The sequence below is a fragment of the Pelecanus crispus genome, chromosome 2, assembly GCF_030463565.1.
Source record: "Pelecanus crispus isolate bPelCri1 chromosome 2, bPelCri1.pri, whole genome shotgun sequence".
In the NCBI taxonomy this organism is placed as follows: Eukaryota; Metazoa; Chordata; class Aves; order Pelecaniformes; family Pelecanidae; genus Pelecanus; species Pelecanus crispus.
In genome coordinates this window covers 173,736,266-173,755,515 of record NC_134644.1, presented here as the reverse complement: position 1 = coordinate 173,755,515, position 19,250 = coordinate 173,736,266, and positions in this window count along the sequence as shown.

Sequence of the window (19,250 nt, the reverse complement as noted above, 5' to 3'; positions counted from 1 at the left end):
ATCGTTGCTGTCCTGAACTGACCCTAATCTGTTTTGTAGAGCTTGACCCCATAGTTCATTAGGGGAGGTGGAGAAATTGCAATGGATCCATGATACCAGTCAGAAGATGTGGCTGCCACTTCTACCTCCGCTCCTGAACTGAGCTGTGACTTCCGTGCAACCATTTCACCCCTCCCAGGCTTTGACTTTTCTGTTCACTTACCACGCTTTGTTAATTGCTTTGAAAGCTATGAAGAAAGGAGCTACCTGGCTGCAGGCTGCTACTGATGATTTATGTCACGTGTTAAATGCATTGGCTTTTAACTTTGTGCAGCAGCCTTATCCTCCCCCCACCCCTGCCCCGGGCCACCTTCACACCCATTCAATAACTTGGCAGCTGCAAGAGTGGCTTTAAAAAGTACAGTTGGTATTATAACAATTTCATCAGCTCACAGGGATAATAAACAGGTAATTGAGTTTTGGCTGCTCTCGCCTGTCCTCATGTTGCCTCTGTGCTCCACTCACCTTGGCATTTCTCTCTTAGAAGAGCATCGGCTGGGAATAGAGGTCAAGGGCTTATGAGGATGTCTGCTTCCTTGAGCACCACTGATCATGGCCATCACACAGGGGATGTTGTTATCTTACACATCATACTAATCTCCCCCTGGTCTCCCAGGGCATTTTCTGTAGAGTATATTTCTTGGGTTAAGCCAGAGCTGTCTCTTATTATATGACCCAGAAGAATAGGCATGTCGGGGATCTGATGATCATCTACCACTAGGAAACCCAGCACACGTGATTTCATGCACTGGGAATCAAAATAATTAAGGGGTCTGGAAGAGTCTATATGAGCAGGACTCAGCCAGACCCCTGCAGGGGACTGATGGACAAGAAATGACTTTGTTGAAGCATATTTCATCTCCCATTAACAGAAATGAGGCACAGCTCAACTGTGTAATCATTTGTACCTCCCTGGTACATCTCATTTGATAGGTATCTCAATGAACAGTGTAGCTACTGAGCAATTAAAGACTAATTTGCATCTGCACATGAGATTAAAATGCCGGATGGATTAATTTTTAAAAGCTGCTACCTTTCATAGAAGACAGCGTTAACTGATTGGATGTATACAGAGTATGGGATAGCATTTCTCCTTACAAAGAGAGAGGCGTTGCCGTGAAACTCAAGAAAAACTCTGCTTTGCTCAGCACACTTATTGCAGGTGATAAATGTTTTCACCAGCTCTTCTAGGTAAAGATAAGGCTTGTTGCATGGCTTCATTCCAGTGAAACTCTAACTACCGCAATATATGGAGTTTATCATCCGCAGAAGTTACAATGAAGCAATTTTCATGCCGACCTGCGTTAAATACATCAACTTGAGTATATGTTGCAGCACAAGAAATAGAGCTTCTCTTCCAGTAACATGCATGTCTATGTTTGTGTTCAAGAGCCAGGAAAATGCGACTGGCAACCTAGGAGTGAGCTGGGTGGAGTATCCCCAGGCAGAACCTATTTGCGCAGGAAAACATGTCGATCTGTCAGCAGTGAAATGGCAGGTGGGAAAACGGCAGCTTTTTCATTGCAAAAAATATTGGGCAAGATTATTTTTTATATGTTGCAACACCCAGTGGAGCTGTGCCCAGAGAAAACATAAAAACTGCATTTGCAGGACTGAAATGACTGCATGTTTTGTCAATGGAGCAAGGAGAAGAGAAAGAAGAAAAGCATAGATGTAAACAGAATAAATTGATTTTTTTTTTTTTTTTTACAAGCTGAGATGGAAAAACAAGTTTCAAAATGACTGACATTGTTTGATCCCACCAACTTCTGAAGCTCTGGAAGAATCCTGATGCACAGTCATTTTCATTATTTTGTATTTTTGACCCAATTTGGGATAAGGAAAATGTAAAATCCTGAAATTTCTTTTCTAGCAGGGAGTTGGTGGTATCCTAGCAATAACTGGGATATGTATATGTTTACATGCAAACACACACAACCACACAATGAAGAGACCCAGCATGCCTTCTCTCTCAGAAGTTCTGTATATAGCCCAGTGTATTAAATATACCGTACTTTAAATATATATTTTTCTGAGGCTGATGACTTGTCACAACCTCCACTCCATCAAGAGAAACTATATCATTTTTTGCTCTGCAGGCTAAGCAGTTTCAGGCCACATAGGTGCCTGGATGAAAAATGTTCCCTCTGAGTCAGCAGTGTGTGTTTTGCAAGGGGTTTTCTCCTGCTGGCAAAGCCAGGTGAAATGTGGTCCTGGCTGTCTGGGGCTGTCTGAGTGCCGAGTAGAGGCAGCTGTCTTTGTTTGATGGGTCTGGGAATGATGCCTCTGGATATCAAACTCTGGGTGTTTTAAACAGTATCTTGGCATGTGAAAGTGGAGGGACTTTTGCAAAATAAGGATGCACCTCCTGTGCTTGGGTTCATCCCAATCAAACCTGCCTGCCAAGCTGAACAAAGCTGAATGCTCATGAAATGCAGCCACTCTTGGCCTATCTCCATCTGAACTTTGAATCTTAGGGGACCATATCCTGGCTGAACACTGGAGATGGGATTATCACCTGGGTCCATAGTGAGAAGGATGGACCATTGAACACCTCCAGGCTTGGGGTTCAGAAGGTCTCAGCTGAGCACTCAGTTGCAAGCGGTTGGGGTAAATAATTTAATTACAGCAATCAATGGGATAATATTCCCTTTCTTTGTACACAAGGTTAGTTTAGAAACATTAATGCCTTCTGTAAGGCAGAGTGCACTCTGCTGAAGAACTTAACACCGTTATGATGGAGAAAATAAAGTATTTGCTTTTGGTGTTAATATTGAGGGTGTGTTTCTTTCTGTTCACATATATGGGTGTTTATGCAAAAAAGTCAAGGCCAGCCAGTATAAGCCTTTGAGTACTAAACTTGTGTAGCCACTTAGAATCATAGAATCACAGAATACCAGGTTGGAAGGGACCTCAAGGATCATCTGGTCCAACCTTTCTTGGCAAAACCACGGTCTAGACAAGGTGGCCCAGCACCCTGTCCAGCTGAACCTTAGAAGTGTCCAATGTTGGGGAACCCACTACTTCCCTGGGGAGATTATTCCAATGGCTGGTTGTTCTCATTGTGAAAAATTTTCCTCTTGCCTCTAGTTGGAATCTCCTGAGGATTAATTTGTACCCATTACCACTCATCTTTTCCATGTGACTCCTTGTAAAAAGGGAGTCTCTTCTTTCTTTCCAGGCTTTTTCTGATGGGCAGACAGCAGGAGGGCAGTAAAAAAAAAAAACCAAACCCACAAAGAAACCAACAAACCAAGCCTGAAATTCACAATGTTCTTTAATTATGATATAACAACATTAATGACTTCTTGGTAATAGCTTGGGAAATTAATTAGCATGTTGTTTGCAAAATGGAACACCACTTCTCTTCCATTTTCACTTTTCTGGTGTTGTTAGGGCCTGTGACTATCAACGCTTATGTCCAATCTAGTTAAGACTGCAATAACTCTTGAGAAACAATGACTTAAAAAAACCCTGCACATAGATTAAGAGAGGCTGATACCTCTCAAGGTCATGCAACTCTTCTGCTGGGTATTTCTAATCTGCCTATTAAGAAACTGTATATGTGTATGAGACTTTCCCCACCCCAGGACTACTTCTTCCTGACTTCTGATCATGAAAGGGTTTTTCCTGATACATGCATGAATCACCAAGGTTTTTAAAGGGACAACACTTCAGTCTGCAATGGAAATTTCCTTCCAGACCACCTTGGTAAGTGCTAGAAATAGGAAATTTGATATCCTTCCTACTAGATTTTGGGTTGCTCCTGCATAATATTAGGAAAGATCAATTCCCAGGAGAAGAATGGACTGTTTGCTTGAAATAAATCCAATAACCTGAATTCATGCCTATCTAGGTAGCAAAAGTAATCTCAGATTCTGGTATTGTTTCTTTCATTGGTAACCTTGGGAAGAAAGTGAAGAAAAATGAGGTAGGAATAGACTACTTAGTTTTGTATGGAACAACAAATATTAAACAACACAGTTACTAGGCAGGTAGAATGAAAGTTATTAAGAACTGTGGGAATAGGACCCCAAACCTATAATCTCCCTAAGTAGGAAACCCTTCACTGGTGTATAACAGAATCAGGAAAGAGAGAAGGTCTTATCATATTTTGCCATTTTTTTTTTTTTTTGAGATATAGGAAGCACTCAGCAAGTTCCTTTCTCAAACTGTTCTAAAAATACATAGGGCACAAACACACCTCCATTTGCTTTACTGACCATGAAATGAGAAAAATGACACCAAATTCAGATCCCTCCCTAACGCAACCTTCAGCTTAAACCTTCTCTCCTCCCAGCAACTCTTCTCACCTGTTTCCTATCCAGACATCATAAATTAGTACTTTCCATAGGGATCCACAGAGAACTTCTAACTGGGTACAGCTGATAGCAGAGCAGGGCTCTTCCCTGTGCTGAAAGGCTTGTTTCTTTATTGGCACAGACATTAAAGTAAATGCAAGTCAGGTCCTCAAGCTTTAAGAGCACGTGGCACCAAACCAAGGTCCCAGAGCTCATCTGTCAGCCCCTGTCTTCTCCTCCATCCATGTTGTTCACAGCCAGATCGGTGACCAGCGATGCCTACACTTACGCAGCTGGGCTGAGGCTGAGACATGTGTCTCAAGGTAAAGGATAATCAGCTGGGAGGACATACACCATATTGGAGACTCCCAAATCCCAGCCTTTGAGGATGTTCTGATTTAACTCATCTTCTTACAGCTGTTCACATTCCCTCCAGACCCTCAAATGCCCTGTGCAGGGAGATTTAATAAGGGTAAATCTTGCTGCAGGAAAAGTAGGAGCAGCACACCCTGTCTCCAGACACTTCTGCTGACTTGAGACAGGGTTCAGAGACTCATGGAAGTGCCTCCAGGTGCATTTCTTGAGGAGCGGATGGGAGAAGTTGCAGCTCTGCACCTGCAGTTATTTATTCTAACTATGTTTGAATTTCCATTTAATGGGGAAGGAAACATCCTGCTATCACTCAAATTTGCCTTTGATTACCTTTTCTTCTTTAAAAGATAAGTAGTGAATGAAAAGGCAAGATATCCAGCATGAAAAAAATGATAGACATCCTGAAAAGTTAAATGCACCAAAATATCACCCCTGCACTGCTCTTGCCATGGACTTCTGATCTTAGCTTTGCAGGATTGTTACACCACTGGTTGATACAATCCAGACGCTTCTTTTCAGGCTTTAATTATCTGTATTCATATCAGTCAGATGTAGCTAAAAGCTTGAAAAAAGTGTGAGCAAAATCGTATTTGGCACCCAAAGGATTAGGACAACCTCGGGGTTAGGTTTGTTCCGCAACAGGAAAGGGAGGGCAAAAGCCAGGGACAGCAGTGTGCCCAGGTGGCCAAGAAGGCCAACAGCATCCTGGCTTGTATCAGGAATAGTGTGGCCAGGAGGAGCAGGGAGGTGATTGTCCCCCTGTACTCGGCACTGGTGAGGCTGCACCTGGAATCCTGTGTCCAGTTTGGGCCCCTCAATACAAGAAAGACATTGAGGTGCTGGAGCGTGTCCAGAGAAGGGCAACGGAGCTGGTGAAGGGTCTGGAGCACAGGCCTTATGAGGAGCGGCTGAGGGAACTGGGGTTGTTTAGCCTGGAGAAGAGGAGGCTGAGGGGAGACCTTATCTCTCTCTACAACTGCCTGAAAGGAGGTTGTAGTGAGGAGGGTGTTGGTCTCTTCTCCCAAGTAGTTAGCGATAGGACAAGAGGAACTGGGCTCAAGCTGCGCCAGGGGAGGTTTAGATTGGAAATTAGGAAAAATTTCTTTACGGAAAGGGTAGTCAGGCATTGGAACAGGCTGCCCAGAGAGGTGATGGAGTTCCCATCCCTGGAAGTGTTCCAAAAATGGGTAGACGTGGCACTCTGGGACATGGTTTAGTCTAGTCTACCCTTGATTGGTTTAGTGTGGACTTGGTAGTGTAGGTTAATGGTTGGACTGGATGATCTTAAAGGTCTTTTCCAACCTAAACGATTCTATGATTCTATGATTCTATGACAGAGGAAGGCTGTGGAGCCATTGGGAGCCCAGTATAGCAGGGGTGGAGAAGGGGTTGGGCGGTGCTCCTGATGGAGAAGAAGAGAGAAAGCAGAGGGATGTGTGGGGGTATTTACTGCTGTTATCCAGAAGCAAGCACCACCCACTCCAGGGTCTACCCTTGGTGCAACCCTTGGTGCAAGCTGGTTGCTTGACTTGCCAGCTCTTTAATATGGCAAAAACCTGTGTTGAGACCATAAATATTTTGCTGCCCCAGAAAGCTGTTTCCTCCACAGGGAACTGTGTCTGAGCTAATTATCACTACTTTTAGGGAGGGGTTTTAGGAATGCTATAATGCTTTTAGGTCTCAAAGTAGGATCTCTGTGTCATATTCGCCAATGCCCTTTGGATCACTCTTAGCATGTCTGGTCTTTATCATCTTTCCTAGAGCATCTGCCCCGATCACTGTCAGGGATGGGATGCAGAGCCAGATGGACCTTTGATTTGGCCAATCTGTCTGTCCCACTCTCCATTGTGCATTGCAGACATAAGCAGTGAGTCAGAACAGTTTTGACGGTCATTCCTGTGCTTTACAGCCTTGTACCTTGGCCTGAATGCCATTCCTGCAGCCTTATTGGGGAAAGCCCTTTGCAGTTCCACTGGAATCATCCTGCCACAGAGAGGACTGGAGAAAAGGCCCTTTGTAGCTCTCAGGGATCTGAAGTGTCTAGATTGGTGTAACAAGAATCTGTCTGAGTTTTGCAACGAAAGCCAAGAGATGTATTTTTGGAAGACAGAAGTTCCTCTGAGTGCACCCAGCAGAACGAATTTTAACAATCACTTGACAAAATCTCCTAAATTAAATTTCAGATTAAAAACCTCGTGGAAATTAAACTGATAATCCATGCATTAAAAGCAAAGTCAATCAGACTACTTGAGAAGCACTTTCTAAAGAGGAAATCGCAGCCCCACGTCTTTAATCTGTAAGTTATTGACACGCTGGTGCAGTGGAGCTGCAAGACCTTCAGATCTCAAAGCAATTCTCTGCTCTCCAACTCCCTGTCTGTAATATCAGTTTCATCCCCAGCTTGTCCACACAGAGATGTTCAGGAAAATATATCCATGTCAACAGAGATCAGAATAGACTCACTACCTCCTGTCGCAAAGTTTGCAGCCTGCCCTGAGTTTGCTGTGGCTGTAGCCATGCATCTCTGTGGATCGCTGTGCTCTGTGCATCCCCTCCAGTCTAAAGGTTTTTCTATTAAGCCTGCTGGAATTGGATTAACTGTAGAAAACTTGCATTGTGGTATAAGACCCTTCTCACAAGAGTGTCTGAGTGCCTGCAGGGCACAAGCTAATATTTTCTTCGGTTTAAATATGTTCTGATTGAGGCAACGACAGGTTTCAACAGGCTGCAGGGGTGGTACAGGCTCTGTAATAGTTCCAAATTATATTACTTGGAAGTTGACTAGGGCAAAGAAAGATCAATCTGTTCAAAGTGGATTTGGCCATTTTAAAATTCATTTGAGTTCAGATCGAAACAGAAAAGACTCTAATGTTGGTGTTACTCTACCAGAAGTTATAGGGACCCTGACAATCTCTGGACTGGAAAACCTGGAAATATCCAACCCATTGTGTAATTCCTGGAGATGGCTGTCCAAAAACATGGAACATGGAAGAGCTGGCACACAGTACGAATGCAAGGGCAGTGAGTGGCTGTGCCAGGCTGTGCTAATGAAATATTATAGTCTGCTTTATCTTACTGGCTACTTTGCTCAGAACAAAGACATGGGCAACTCCCCGCCACATTCCCACCAGGAAAGATAACATGATATTCTGGACCAACTGACTTCAGGACAAACTGCAGCTAAATCTGAGTCAGTAAGTAAGGGTGACCACATGTCCCAAATTTACCAACACAATCCAGACTCGTAGCATCGTGTCATCCTTTTTGCTTGTGATATTATTTTGTCTTGACTGTTCAACCAGGACTCCGTATGGCATCTGTCTTCTCAAAGCCCTGGAAACTTTCCCACTCCCTCTTGTGTGGTGGGAATATGAGGTGGGAACCTGAGGAATCTACCTTTGCTAATTTCTGAGTTTGTAATAACATGTGCTCCCAAAGATAACTTCTGCTCTCTCAGGGACTCTGTTTTCCCCTCTAACCTGCCCAGGACTGCTGTATTGTAAAGTCTAAGGCACTTCATGTGTTTCCTCATTTCAGAATTTCCTGGTGAGAGATGGCAGAGAAGTGGACTTGCCAGTTGAGCTGCTGTATTGATCACATCATGCTTCTCATTGCTCACTAAATATGGTTCAGTGATCTGTTAAAATTAATTTCATATTAATTGTTTTAAGACCAACAGCATCCTGTACTGCTTTAGGTGAGCAATTTCCTTTCTCTGCTGGGAAATAATTTTGGCATTTCATTTGGAAAAAAGTAATTAACTGCATGGGTATGCTTAGTTGAGTAAGTCATTACAATCTCTGACTTATGCAAATGAGATTGTTGAAGTATAATTCCAACTGAGATAACTCCACACATACATAAACTTTTAATTTGCACGGTCTGGCAGAATATTTGTGTGCAAATAAAAGCTGTTCATGGGTTAATTTATAAATCTTAATTGCATAATCAATTTTCAGGGAGCAGAGAGCTTGTAATGCAGCAAAGCTACTCCATGAGTTCCCAAGGATCTTTCTTGGCACATCATTTGATGGTTAACATGACGTATCCACTGGTTCAGACATCCCTGTGCTCATTTTACAGCTGCTGTAGCATGAAACATGCTTTCAGGGTCACCCTCCGCATATTCTGCCTGCCTTGATTATGATGTTTATTATGGATATTATGAAGACAGGTGGCCATGCTCGTGGATTTTAGCAGTTTATTACTGGGTTCTAAGTAACTGTCCTGGACTTCTTTGTTCCAATAAGTTTAAACTTTTAAGTATGTATTATTAACTTCTTTTTCCCTTCTTCGTCATCTTCCTACACTGTGTAGCTTTTTCTCTCCTGGAACATAACATTATTAAGCAATTTGCTCAGCCAGTTTAAGATAAAGAGATGGATGCAAAGGCTAAATATGCACAATGAAAGAGCTAGGAAATTATTTTTCCCTAGCAAATTAATTACTTGCCCCAAATATTCTTATTTATCCTGAAACTTCTTGGGAACTTAGAGAAAATAATATTTTGGGGACAGATTCCTAAAACAAGGGGACAGATGTTCCTTCTTTGTTCTCCACAACTGATGCTGTATAGACTCAGCATTAACTCAGATGGCTTCCTTTCTGTTTCCTATTTGAAAGAATTACATTTTATAATAAGGGCCTGAGTTAAACTAAGGGTCTGATGTCTCTGGGGAAATCCCTGAGTTTGGAAAACTCTCTGCTAGTAAGACTAAAGAGCATTTCTGTAGGATTTGATATATTGTCCTCTGGGGTGGTGATTTGATGGGACTTAATAATTTTCTGCTGTGCAATCAGGAGCTTGCATCCATCTTATCCTCTTGATTGATGAACATAATTCTAAATACAAGAAGGGATGAGCCTTTGGATGGAAGAGGTGAAAAGATGGGGAGTGAGGGAATTGTGGATGGCAGTGACTGGAGCTGATGTGTTCCCAGGAGAGCCAGTTTCCTCTGACAAGCCTGATTAAAGGAGAAATGGTTTAGGAAGCACGGGGTCAGTGGCTCTGACCAAGCTGCTACTTCATTTAGAGAGCTGGCTGATCTGTGCCTTGCACTGAGGCTCTTGTAACAGTAGAGAGCTGTTAACAAGAGATGCTTAATCGTCTCTGGCTGACAGGGAGCTGCCAAGTGGCTTGGCAGCTTGGAAAGCCTTTCTGCACTCCCAGAAAGACAGGTCTTTGCAGATGCTGAGGTTTCAAAAGGAGCAGTCATTCCCAGCAGAGTCAACAGACTTGATTTTCAATTTGTGCTTCTTTTGAACGCAGCAGACCATCTGTCTTACGCATATAGACCAAGTCCACAAATTATTGGATCAGAATTAATACATGAGGTCATTCAAATCTGCAACAGCTCTGAATTGCTTAGGCTAAGGTAAATGAAAAGGAGAAAAATAAACATTAACAGCAAAACCATCCTTTGGCAGTGACTGCAACTACTGAGTTGAGGGGTCCACCTTCTGCAGAAGGACTTAGTGGATGGAGCCCATGTACCGAGCTGGGTGCAAGACTTTCTCTGTAGTTGGGAGCTATACCCTAATTACTGAGCTGTCATATGGAATCCCTTTTGACTTTTTTTTTTTTTTTTTAATTTTGGGGGTAAACATTCACCTGAAGAGGGAGATATCTGAAGTCTGGGTGTCTGCTCCCAGAAGCACTGTATGTTTCTCTTGGGCTTAATTAGCATATTTCCAGTATCAGAAAGTCAAGCGTGTCTTACTGATGGTTGCAAATGATCTAGCAAGGAAGGAGAAACAGAACAGCATTTCTATGTGACCTTGGTCTTACCGCTTTTCTTCTCCTGCCTCTCTGAGGGTGTGAGGTTTGCAGAGGGAACCTGGCACAGTGAGACCCTTTCTCAGCTCGGGCAGGACCCGGGCAAGTGATTCCTGCAAGGCTTGTGTGTTCTTCTCTCAAACAAAAAGAAGAAAGAGAGACAAAATGTCAAGTCTGTTAAGCAGAAATTGTCTCTGGCAATTCCTTGAAGTGCAGCAGCTGGTTTCACCTTCGTTAGTTCCCTAATGAAAGTTTTTCAATTCCATGTCAGCAAAAAAAAAGTTGTTTCTTTGAAACAGAAATCTTGTCGCAAGGTCAAGCTGAGATTGTTGCTGCTTTAATAAACACCTCAAATTGTCTCTGATTAATTCTAAATAAATTTGAGGACAGACTTTCGTGTGTGTGATAAGTGATTTTGAACAAGTGCTGTTGACACATTGAGCTGATTGAGATTAAGGGGAGAAAGAGTTGAACAATGGGGCGAGATTAGAAACTCTTTGTCACACAGATCAGGACCCTGGAGTGGAAGGATGACACAATCATTTGTCATGTACCAGAGGTGAGAGGAATGAATGAGGGTTTGTGAGAAGATGGCCAGAGACTTGGAGTGTAGCTGAGCTGCTCAGTAGGCAAAGTCAGTACAAGCTGTAAGAAAAGCATACAGTGGGGCAGCACGAAGCTTGTTGGTGCTTGTGGGAATGGGAAAAGTGTGGCAAAGCAGTGGAAACTAGTGGTCCAAGTGAGTCATGGGATGTCTGCAATTATATGGTAGGAAGGGACAACCAACTTCAGGTGTGGGGCTGATTTTTGTGACCCAGTGGTGTAAGTTCTCCTTAGTTTAGTACTGGGGACGTAGTGTTTCTCAGTCAGACAAATGTTTTGATTCCAGGGAGAGTCATGGGAATACAAGACAAATAGTGGTCATATACAGCAGAAGTTCAATGTTCTGGTTTTCTTGCCTGGTGTCTGCTAACAAGGATTGCAACAAGAGCAACCACAGCAATGTACCATGAGAAACAAGAGACCCCTCCAACACCCCTGATAGAATAGAATCATAGAATAGTTTAGGTTGGAAAAGACCCTCAAGATCATCCAGTACAACCATTAATCTAACATTACCAAGTCCACCACTAAACCAATTAAGGGTAGAGTACCAACCCCACACCTCCTGGCTTGGTGGCTGGATCATTTATAATGAAAGTAAAAACTAGGAATCATTAACACTGGAAAGGACCTCTAAGATCATCATTCCAATCATCAACCCAACACCACCATGCCCACTAAACCGTGTCACAAAGTGCTATGTCTACCCATTTTTTGAACACTTCCAGGGATGGGGACTCCACCACCTCTCTGGGCAGCCTGTTCTAATGTTTCACAACCCTTTCGGTGAAGTCATTTTTCCTAATATCCAACCTAAACCTCCCCTGACGCAGCTTGAGCCCATTTCCTCTTGTCCTATAGCTTGTCAGTTGTGAGAAGAGACTGACACCCACCTCGCTACAACCTCCTTTCAGTAGTTGTAGAGAGCGATAAGGTCCCCCCTCAGCCTCCTCTTCTCTAGGTTAAACAATCCCAGTTCCCTCAGCTGCTCCTCACAGGACTTGTTCTCTACACTCTTCACCAGCTTTGTTGCCCTTCTCTGGACACGCTCCAGCCCCTCAATGTCTTTCGTGTATTGAGGGGCCCAAAACTGAACACAGTATTTGAGGTGTGGCCTCACCAGCGCCGAGTACAGGGGAACAATCACCTCCCTGCTCCTGCTGGCCACGCTATTCCTGATACAAGCCAGGATGCTGTTGGCCGTCTTGGCCACCTGGGCACACTGCTGGCTCACGTTCAGCTGGCTGTCAACCAACACCCCCAGGGCCTTTTCCACCAGGCAGCTTTCCAGCCTGCTCTTCCCCAAGTCTGCAGCCTGTTGTGACCCAAGTGTAGGACCTCGCACTTAGCCTTGTTGAACCTCATACAGTTGGCCTCGGCCCATCAATCCAGACTGTCCAGATTTCTCTGTGGAGCATTCCTACCCTCCAGCAGATCAACACTCCTGCCCAACTGGGTGTCATCTGCAAGCTTACTGAGGGTACACTTGATGCCCTCATCCAGATCATTGATACAGATATTAAACAGAACTGGCCCCAAAACTGAGCCCTGGGGAACACCACTTGTGACCGGCCACCAACTGGATTTCACTCCATTCACCACGACTCTTTGGGCCTGGCCATCCAGACAGTTTTTTACGCAGCAAAGAGTATGCCCATCCAAGCCATAAGCAGCCAGTTTCTCCAGAAGAATGCTGTGGGAAATGGTGTCAAAGGCTTTACTAAAGTCCACGTAGACAACATCCACAGCCTTTCCCTCATGCACTAAGTGGGTCACCTTGTCATAGAATGAGATCAGGTTAGTCAAGCAGGACTTGCTTTTTGTAAATCCATGCTGACTGTGCCTGATCACCTGGTTGTCCTGTACATGCTACATGATAGCACTCAAAAGGATCTGCTCCATAACTTTCCCCAGCACCAAGGTCAGGCTGACAGGCCTGTAGTTCTCTGGATCCTCCTTCTGACCCTTCTTGTAGATGGGCATCACATTTCCTACCTTCCAGTCAACTGAGACCTCCCCGGTTAGCCAGGACTGCTGAGAAATGATGGAAAGTTGCTTGGTGAGCACTTGTGACAGCTCCCTCAGTACCCTTGGGGGGATCCCATCCAGCCACATAGACTTGTGTGTGTCTAGAGTGGGGCAGCAGGTCACTAACCATTTTCCCTTGGATTATGGGGGCTTCATTCCACTCCTCATCCTCGTCTTCCAGCTCAGGGGGCTGGGTACCTGGAGAACAACTGGTCTTACTACTAAAGACTGAGACAAAGAAGGCATTAAGTACCTCAGCCTTTTCTTTCTTTCATTTTGTGATTGTTGTGCCCAAGATGGCCTCCAACCATCACATTACCCACAAGTCCTTCTCTGTTCATAAACAACAGGTCCAGCGGGGCACCTTCCCTAGTTGGCTCACTCACCAACTGTGTCAGGAAGTTGTCTTCCACACACTCCACGAACCTCCTAGACCCTTCCCTCTCTGCTGTATTGTATTTTGAGCAGACATCTGGTGAGTTGAAGTCCCCCACAAGAACAAGGGCTAGCGATTGTGAGACATCTCCCAGCTGCTTATAGAATATTTCATCTGTCTCTTCATCCTGGCTGGGTGGTCTATAACAGACTCCCACCATGATATCTGCCTTGGCCTTGCCTCTGATTCTCACCTATAAACACTCAACCCTATCATCACCATCCTTAAGCTCTAGACAATCAAAACACTCCCTAACATACTGGGCTATCCCACCACGTCTCCTTCCTTGCCTATCCCTTCTGAAGAGTTTATAGCCATCCATTGCAGTACTCCAGTTGTGCAAGTCATCCCACCACGTTTCCATGTTGGAAACTATATCATAGATTTCCTGCTGCACAATGGATTCCAGCTCCTCCTGTTTGTTGCTCATGCTGTGCGCATTGGTGTAGATGCACTTGAGCCGGGCTATTGATCCCGCCACCCTTTTGGGGAGAGAAGGCATAATTCCTACATGACAATTCTCAGGCACTTCCATGGTTTCTAACACATTGATAACCCTTGCATCTTAAATGATTCTATGATTCTATGATCTGTTGCCACATGCATCTCCATCCCCTGCAGTCTCATGCACTGAGACTGCAGACTGAAGGAACTCGCTAGCACATCGTCCCTCAAACATTGGTGTGCTGCCCCCAGACTTATCTCTAGTGACCCTGGTTTTATCCTGTTCCCCTTTCAAATTCAGTTTAAAGCTCTTTCAATGAGCTCTGCTAACTCCTGTGCAAAGATCCTTTTCCCACTTTGAGACAGGTGTACCCTGTCTGTTGTCAGCAGGCCTGGTGTCGTGTAGACTGACCCATGATCAAAAAAAGGTCTTTGCTGCTTCTCATCTCAGTGTCCTAGAATTTCTTTCCAGCTCAGATAGGAAGGATTTTTTCATATTCAGGATTGTTTCCTTCTGTGAGACAACAGAAACAGGGATTTTTTCAAAGTCTATAAATTTGTTTTAATCTAATGAAATTACATAACACAATGTATTCCCTTCCCCCATTAATGAAAATTAATTACAACAGCTTATTTTTTATGAATGTCTTAATTAGACCTTTGCCTATTAACAGAAACACTACAGAAATTCAAATCATCCCCATTAACAGGTGAGAGATGTTTACTAATGACCCCCACACTGGGTCTTATATGAAAAATTCTTATGAAAATTTATTCCTCTCTATAAAAGCAATGACTTATTCAAAAGACAGAGATGATATTGTGTGCAGGCAGGGAGGGGGCCTGAATGAAGTTGCTGGGACTGGTACATTTGCAAATCGGCTCTTCAGGGCAACATAAATAAATATAGCAGAACTCTGAAGAAAATAAAATAGCATGAATCATAAATCAAAGCAATGTAGTGGAGCTGCAGAGGACACTGCAAATAGATAGGATAACAGAAGGAAATATTGGCTCAGGCATAAACAGCTCTTAATAAATCATCAGCCAACGGGAGCAGGGCAGCAGCATCCTAACTGAAGGTAAAGGCAGCAGGAAAGATCTTGCTGGTGCTTGTGCATTCACTGCATACACAGTCTGTAGATCCAGGAACATGCTGGAAAGGTCTCTGAGCCCTTCTGTCACTGGCCTGGGAGGAAACCCAGCTTCAGCTGAAGTGAAGTCCACTTCTGAGGTGACTGCTGAAGACTTGGTCTTAAGAAGACACTGAAGGCCTTCCCCCATTTACTAGGTCAACTCCCTAAGATTATGCACCACCTATGATATTTTACAGCTCTGTTTTTCAAGCCAGGAGCTCTTCCCATAATACTGACTATGTGGTGCTTTGTGGGCCATAAGTTTTTGCACCAGCTCAGTAGCTATCAGAGGTAATCTGAATATAGACCTTAAACTCTGAAGCCATTTCTGTGTTTCCTTGATTCTGCTGAATATGATTGCCTGACACAGGCAAAGGAGTAGGTGGGAGCTTTCTGCTGATTGTTCATCAGGAAGTACTGTCCTGATCTTAGAGGAAAATCAATCTAAGCCCAAAGGGAAAAGTCCCAAAGAGGCCATAAATCAAGTAGCTTTGACAAAGCTATCTTAGTGATCCCAGGTTTCCCACTATGTATATTTCCACAGAGGTAGGAAACAGTTTGTAAAGACATAGCACATCTTATCTTGGAGCAGGCTAGGAGAAGGAGAACATATACCTAGACTACAATGATTGCTATCGTCAAAGAGATTGGGAATAACAGTGGATCTCAGTTCTCAGTTCCAGTTTCTTCAGGGGAATCCAACCATGAAATATCTAAGGTAGGAAACAGGAGTAAGGAAAAAAAAAAAAAAAGACATCTGGAATAAGACATAAATTCTGCATCGTGGCTCTTTCTTACAGGGGGTTGCCAGTGGATATCTGTGTCCTGGATGAGGCAGGTGGTCAGAGTAGCTGAATACACTGGGTCCTCTGCTGCAAAAGTCAATGAGGTATTGTTGCTGTTCTGAAGATAAAACACATGTGAGATGGAAAGAATGGAGGAAAAGAAGATGCAAGTCATTTTGCAATCAGTTTAGTAGAAAAAAAAGAAATCAAGATTAAAACTCCTGTACTCTAAATTTTATCTGCCTTTGATAGAGCTGTCAGTTTTAACATACCTTTTATGCTTAACAAAAATGATAAGGTAGGCCATGAATTTTAATAAAACAAACAACAGCACTAGGACTGATTTGATTGCTTCAATGTTTCATTTTGTCCACTAACCTTGAGAAAAACAGAATCGGGATTAATATGCAAATGCATTTTCAACCCTGGCTGTGAATATAGTGACATTGTAATAGGAAGCAATGCAAAAGTTACCGCTGATGAATAGCTCCAATCGCTCAGCTGGTTAGCCTATTTAGAAAAACACTAGCCTGTGAACAGGCTACTTACTACCATGTTCACTGTGTTTTATGACCCCAAATGCAAATGCGTATTTAAATGTCTATAAGACATTCATCACTCAGAGCAAATCCCAGTGTTTTGCTTGAGAATGCCAAAGTTCTCAAAGAGAGTAAATAAAGCAGGGCAGTCAAGGTAAGAAGTGATGAGGTCTGACAGTGTTAAAAAGTGTATTAGGTCACTGCTGGTTTGCCTGGGAGATGTACTTATAGGCTGATTGGCACTAACTAACATTGATGGGGGTCCCTTGAAGCTTGCAGACTCCAAATTGGAGCAGCTGGAGGAGAGTCAATGCCTTTTTCTGAAACCATTCTTGAATATCCAACTCAAAGCTTTATAGTGACCATAAGGATACAGGCATATGAGTGGGGCAATGCAATGCTTGGGGGAGTGAAACAGCCATGGCAATGCACTCTGCCATCATCAATGCCTAGAGAAGACCTGTTGGCCACCATGGGGAAGGATCAGCGTGGGTAAGAGGGACTTTCCCTCTATGAACCCCTCAGCTGTCCTGGCAGTGAAGGAAGTGACGACTCATACCATGCCCTTGCGATGTGCATGTTATACTGGATTTCAATAATGGCACATCTGCTCTTCTGGTCTGGAGGTTAGAAGTCCTGCACTTCCGTCACAACAACCCCATGCAACGCTACAGGCTTGGGGAAGAGTGGCTGGAAAGCTGCCTGGCTGAAAAGGGCCTGGGGATGCTGGTTGACAGCTGGCTGAACATGAGCCAGCAGTGTGCCCAGGTGGCCAAGAAGGTCAACAGCATCCTGGCTTGTATCAGGAATGGTATGGCCAGCAGGAGCAGGGAGGTGATTGTTCCCCTGTACTCAGTGCTGGTGAGGCCGCACCTCAAATACTGTGTTCAGTTTTGGGCCCCTCAATACAAGAAAGACATTGAGGTGCTGGAGCATGTTCAGAGAAGGGCAACAAGGCTGGTGAAGGGTCTGGAGCACAGGCCTTAGGAGGAGTGGCTGAGGGAACTGGGGTTGTTTAGTCTGGAGAAGAGGAGGCTGAGGGGAGACCTTATTGCTCTCTACAACTACCTGAAAGGAGGTTGTAGTGAGGTGGCTGTTGGTCTCTTCTCCCAAGTAGTTAGCGATAGGACAAGAGGAAATGGCCTCAAGCTGCGCCAGGGGAGATTTAGATTGGAAATTAGGAAAAATTTCTTTACGGAAAGCGTGGTCAAGCATTGGAACAGGCTGCCCAGAGAGGTGGTGGAGTCCCCATCCCTGGAAGTGTTCAAAAAACGGGTAGACGTGGCACTCTGGGACATGGTTTAGTCTAGTCTACCCTTGATTGGTTTAGTGTGGACTTGGTAATGTTAGGTTAATGGTTGGACTGGATGGTCTTAAATGGACTGGATGATCTTTCCAACCTAAACGATTCTATGATTCTATTCGAAGTTTTAAAGGATTGAGAGCAGCCCTGCAGAGACTTGGGGATACTGGTGGATGAAAAGCTGGACATGAGCCAACAATGTGCACTTGCAGCCCAGAAAGCCAACCGTATCCTGGCTGCATCGAAAGCAGCATGGCCAGCGGGTCGAGGGAGGGGATTCTGCCCCTCGACTCTGCTCTGGTGAGACCTCACCTGCAGCACTGCGTCCAGCTCTGGAGCCCTCAGCACAAGAAGGACATGGAGCTGTTGGAGTGGGTCCAGAGCAGGGCCACAAAAATGATCCGAGGGCTGGAGCACCTCTCCTGTGAGGCCAGGCTGAGAGAGTTGGGGTTGTTCAGCCTGGAGAAGAAAAGGCTGCGAGGAGACCTTCTTGTGGCCTTTCAGTATTTAAAGGGGGCCTATAGGAAGGATGGGGACGATCTTTTTAGCAAGGCCTGTTGTGACAGGACAGGGAGTAATGGATTTAAACTAAAGAATAGATTTAGACTAGACATAAGGAAGAAATTTTTTAGAATAAGGGTGGTGAAGCACTGGAACAGGTTGCCCGGAGAGGTAGTGGAGGCCCCATCCCTGGCAACATTCCAGGTCAGGTTGGACGGGGCTCTGAGCACCCTGATCTGGTTAAAGCTGTCCCTGCTTGCTGCAGGGCAGTTGGGCTAGATGACTTCTGAAGGTCCCTTCCAACCCAAAGCATTCTATGATTCTATGATTCTATGATTCTAAGTTATTTTGGTTTTAGGTACAAGACCAACCCACCACATGATTGCTTGCCTGGCCTTTGAAGGCATCATTTTTGTCTGTGAGCAAAGATTATGGCTGTTCTTGCATTACCTGGGGGTGGTAGGTCAACTTCTGGTGTTTTTGTGTTGTCTGATTTCTGGATCTCTTTGATAGTGAGGGAGACAGCGGGACCTGGGTGTCCTGGCAGGACACACTAACTGTGTGTATAAGCTGTACCAGAACATCATGCCTGTAACTCCTGCACTTACAGGAATAATCAGTTGTCACATCTTTTCAAGAGTGTCCACATTTTTGATTTATACATCCCAAATGATGGCACATCTGTCATTTTCTAGGTGTCAGCTGTTCTGCAGTGATGGATTGCTCTTTCTTTAAAAAATACATATTTCCCAGTGTGAACATTTTATCAGAATTCTGGTACCTTAAATTCTCTTTGGCAGTGCTTGTCTCTTCCTGTCCTCAACTGCTTTTTGAAGCTGTAAGGTTCTGTGAAATTGCTGTGATCCACCTCAGTTGTGCTCACAAAGAGTATCCTTGCTCTCAAAGAACAGCCTGGAAATATAAAGTCTGAATAAGCCTGGTAGACTGGAGGAATTGCATATAGCAAGGTAATTCTCATCATTATCA